The sequence below is a fragment of the Sesamum indicum genome, unplaced genomic scaffold (genome assembly GCF_000512975.1).
Source record: "Sesamum indicum cultivar Zhongzhi No. 13 unplaced genomic scaffold, S_indicum_v1.0 scaffold00238, whole genome shotgun sequence".
Taxonomy (NCBI): Eukaryota; Viridiplantae; Streptophyta; class Magnoliopsida; order Lamiales; family Pedaliaceae; genus Sesamum; species Sesamum indicum.
This window is the reverse complement of record NW_011628132.1, coordinates 75,125-80,124: the sequence shown is the minus strand read 5'-3', so window position 1 is coordinate 80,124 and position 5,000 is coordinate 75,125. Positions and strand designations below refer to the sequence as shown.

The 5,000-nt window shown below is 48.4% G+C and overlaps 1 long non-coding RNA gene across 1 annotated transcript in view; it reads left to right on the top strand.

Annotated features, from left to right (window-relative positions):
• Positions 1-5,000, top strand: part of LOC110011420 — a 17,774-nt gene that overhangs the window by 1,209 nt on the left and 11,565 nt on the right. Inside the window, exon 2 of the long non-coding RNA XR_002286425.1 lies at positions 2,103-2,107. This is a non-coding gene — a long non-coding RNA (uncharacterized LOC110011420). The remainder of the gene's footprint in view (positions 1-2,102; positions 2,108-5,000) is intronic.

Here is a 5,000-nt window from a genome sequence, read left to right as displayed (position 1 = left end):
GTTGCTGGTGCAGCTGTGCGTCCTCCACCGCCACCGGTATCTTTTGAGACATCTTCATTCCGCCCGATAGGTGTTCTTTCTCGGGATCAGGGAAGAAGGTGCTGAGGTTTTCGTCCAATGAAATTTCTCGATTATCCCTACCATTTCGTTATGCCTTGGTAGGGAAATTCTCGCATGGCTATCCATCCATGCAAAATCTTCGACGCTGGATGCTGGCCCAGGGATTTCGTGGGGATTTCTCTGTCGGGGCCATTAATGTCCGACATGTCTTCATCAAATTTGCATTGGAGGAGGATTATACTAAGCTTTGGATTAAATCTATTTGGTTTGTAGAAGGATTTCCTATGCGTGTCTTTAAATGGACACCCACATTTAATCCAAGGGAAGAGTCGCCTATTATTCCAGTGTGGGTTCGTTTGCCAGAGTTGCCGATCCAGTTTTTTGATCGGGAGGCATCGTTTAGCATTGCCCGTCTGTTGGGGACACCTCTTAGGACGGATGTATCTACAGCGACTTTGGTACGACCTAGTGTGCCACGGGTTTGCATTGAGATTAACTTACTTGAGCCACTACAGACGGAAATCGGGCTCGGGATTGGGACAAAAGTGATCATCCAGCCTGTAATTTACGAGTGACTGCCTAAGTATTGTGGGGCTTGCAAGCACTTAGGACATGATGAAGATGAGTGCTATGAGAAGCACAGATCAAAGGCCCCACCGGTTAGGCCTGCAAATAAAGATGATTCTCCGCCGCCTATCCCTGATCAGGAGGATCTTCGGGTGAAAAGGATGCATTGCGGCTCAAAAGAATTTGAGAGATTGCCGTAAAGGTAAGCGTGTGGCTTTTGATGATAGTGCGGCCCAGTCTCGCCTTGGGGCTAGTACTAGTTGCTCTAAGGAGGCGGAGGGTGAATTGCAGGAAGTTGCGCCTCAAAAAGACGAGTCCAAAACAGAGGTGGAAGAAGTGGTGCACTTGCCGAAAGATGAGGATGATGGGATGGCAAAAGATATTCATGTCACAAAAGTGGTTGACTCACACGCTACAATGACAGATGAGCGACATTCTAGGAATGGGAAGGAGACGGCGGTTCCGGAGGTACTGCCAAAGGTTCCTGAGTTGGGAGAGTCTGGTCCATTTGACGTGAGGCCAGACGATGAGCAGGAAGATACATGTGTTGAGCCAACATCCCAGACAGCGAGTTTGCCTTGCGAGTTGCCAGGTTGTGTGGTAAACACAGCAGATCACGAGTTGCCTAACTGTGCTGCAGTGACAGATGATGAGGCTTTAGGCCCAACGGGGGAGGGTGTTATTCAGATAGATGAGGAGGATGTCTCTAGGAGGTTGGCACGCCATCGGCGAGGTCGGTCCATGGGAGACTCACCTACAGATCATTCTACTTCGCTAGATCGTGGAAAGACAGTCTCCCCGCCTCGTAGGATCGTCACGAGGAGTACTATACGATCTACTCTCCCTTGATCGATGAAAGGATTATTTTGGAACGTTTGGGGAATTGGAAATGATCCTACACAGACGGTCTTGAATCGGGTCAGAAAACAACATCACCTTGATTTCTTGGCGATCATGGAGCCTATGATCTCCCTTGAGGGAAGGTTTATGGCGAGGCGGCTGGGGTTTAAGGAGGTGATTTCGAATTGTGTGAATCAAATATGGTTTTTCTGGGGACCGGAGGTACAGTGTCGGGTTTTGATCGATCATGAGTAGTTTCTACACCTCCACTTGGAATCAAATAAGTGGCCGAAACCGTTGTTCGTTACAGCGGTATCTGCTAAATATGATATGGTGGAGCGGCGAGATCTTTGGGCTGGCCTTCGGTTGATTTCGGTTGGCTCTTCGCCTTGGATTGTGGGAGGGGATTTCAATACTGTCCTCTGCCCAGAGGAACGGTCGGGGGGCGCTGCCCCGAGTGGTATCGTTTGATTTCCATACTGTCCTCTGCCCAGAGGAACGGTCGGGGGGCGCTGCCCCGAGTGGTATCGTTATGTCTGATTTCCATGACATGATTGCGGACTGTGCCCTTACAGATGCCGGTTATACTGGGAGCCCTTACACCTGGTATAGTCATCGGTGGCGACAACGTCTAGACCGGGTCCTCGTGACTGATAGTTGGATGGACATATTTTCGAAAACACAAGTTACTCATCTTGAGCTCTCCAAATCGGATCATCGTGGATTATTGGTTGTTGCAGAGACTATTGTGACGCAAAAGGTATCATCTTTTCGTTTTTCAACACATGTGGATCACGCATTCGGGATTTCTTGAGCTTGTTCGTCAGAATTGGCAATACCCAACGATCGGGAGTGGTATGGTTCGCCTTCAGCAGAAATTGACTCGCTTGAAGCACTGTCTGAAGGAATGGAATAGAACAGTCTTTGGGAATGTGTTTGATAGGGTTGCAGCGGCGGAGCGAGATCTCAAGGAGGCTGATGTGGCATATGATATTGAACCTTGTGATCGCATTTCTCGAGGTTGTTCGTCGGAATTGGCAATACCCAACGATCGGGAGTGGTATGGTTCGCCTTCAGCAGAAATTGACTCGCTTGAAGCACTGTCTGAAGGAATGGAATAGAACAGTCTTTGGGAATGTATTTGATAGGGTTGCAGCGGCGGAGCGAGATCTCAAGGAGGCTGATGTGGCATATGATATTGAACCTTGTGATCGCACGCTTGTGGAGCGGAGTCGGTGCTCGGCAGTGTTGGTTCGGGTGTTGACCCAAGAGGAGGCATTTTGGAAACAAAAGGCCGGGATCAAATGGGCTAAAGATGGGGAGCGAAACACGAGATACTTCCACTCTTTAGTTCAGAAGAGAAGGTTTCGTGGCACGATCTTTGAGATATAGCATGAGGGCGAGGTTTTAACTGATCCGGTAGAAATTAAGAGATCGACGGCTTCTTTCTTTGAGCAGCTCCTATCCGCAGAGCCAGCGTTTCCCGACGAGATGGATCGAGATTGCCTAGAGGATGGCCTGACAGATGAGGACAGGTGTTTCTTGTGTGCCATGCCGACGATGGCAGAGGTTCGGGAGGCAGTTTTTTGCATTGAGCCGGAGAGTGTTTCCAGGACCAGATGGATTTGGGCGATTTTCTATCATACCTGCTGGGATCTCGTCTCAGAGGATGTTTTCTGTGCAGTGTCTGAGTTTTTCCGTGGTATAGCTATGCCGAAGAGTTTCACAGCGACTACCATCTCTCTTATTCCAAAGACCGCCAGCCCAGTTTCTTGGAGTGAGTATCGGCCGATAAGTTTATGTAATGTTACGAATAAGATCTGCACGAAGTTGATGTCTATCAGACTTGGGCATGTCTTGCCGAAGGTGTTATCCCCATCCCAGAGTGGGTATGTTCCGGGACGATTGTTGAGTGATAATGTCCTTTTGGCACAAGAATTAGTTCACTCATTGGAGTCGCGCCGGTCGGAGGTGAATGTTATTTTTAAGCTTGATATGGCCAAGGCTTATGATCGGGTTAACTGGGAGTTCCTCTTTCAAGTCTTGCGACTAAAGGGCTTCCCGCAGCATTGGATTGACTTGGTGGTTAATGCTGTATCAAACTGTTGGTTCTCATTCCTAGTGAATGGAGAGCACGCTGGATTCTTTCATTTGACACGCGGCTTGCGGCGGGGGGATCCATTATCCCCGGTGTTATTTGTGCTTGCTGCTGATTACTTATCTCAGGGACTGAATAGGCTTTTTGTGGTGCACCCAACGATGTATTACCAATCACCGGGTCGGGTTCGGGTATCTCACCTAGCATATGCCGATGATATGATGATCTTTACTAACATCTGTAGGCAGCACATGGAATTGCTCCGTGATTTTCTCCACGCATATGAGCGAGTGTCCGGACAGCGGATAAATAGCGCAAAGAGTTCTTTTATTCTGAGCCGGCAGGTACCATCATCACAATTGCAAGAGGTACAATACGTTATGGGTTACCAGCTAAAATATCTCCCAGTCACATATTTGGGTGTCCCTCTATACAACGGTAATCGGAAGGCATGTTTATTTGATTCGCTCGTTTCCAGAATATGTGACATGCTACAGGGGTGGGCAATGACGAATCTATCCCATGGAGGGAGGCTAGCCTTGATTCGAAGTGTGTGGGCAATGACGAATCTATCCCATGGAGGGAGGCTAGCCTTGATTCGAAGTGTGTTGCAGGCTATGCCTTTGCATCTGCTTCAAGTAATCCATCCACCTAAATCTGTCTTGATAACCATTGAGCGCATATTCAATGGTTTTTTTGGGGCTCGTATAATGGCCGCCGGCATATTCATTAGTGTTCATGGGATAAGATGTGTAGACCAGTAGCAGAAGGTGGTTTGGGTATTCGGAGTTTGGCGGAGTATGTTAGGGCTTTTTCGATGAAGCTTTGGTGGTGATTTAGGCTTAAATCATCCTTGTGGTCGGAGTACTTACATGATCGCTATTGTAGGACTCTTCACCCTACTTATATGCCGTATAATCGCAATCATTCCTCTATTTGGAATCGGTTATGTCGGATCAGGGATGTGGCAGAACCTCTAATCTTCTGGACATTGGGCCAAGGCGCAGTATCTTTCTGGCATGATAATTGGTTTGGTGAGAAGCCTCTAGCACAACTCGTTCGAGGGGCCCCTGACACTATGGAGCCGGTATGTTATTATTGGCATGAGGGAGAATGGAATGTTCCCAAAATTTTCAGGATAGTCCCGCCACAGATCGCGCATATTATCTGCCGAATTCCTATTGCAGCGGGACAGAGGGATAAAATTGTGTGGACCGTGACGAGTAATGGGACGTTTTCCATAGCATCGGCCTGGGAGGCCATTCGAGTGGCGTCTCCTCAGCGGCAACTCTTTACAGATATATGGCAACGATCCTTGAGGCCAACGGTGTCCGTTCTTTTGTGGTGGCTTTTCCAGGATTGGATCCCAGTGGATGAACGCATGAAGCGAAAGGGCTTTAGTTTCGCATTGAAATGCCAATGTTACGAGGCAGAG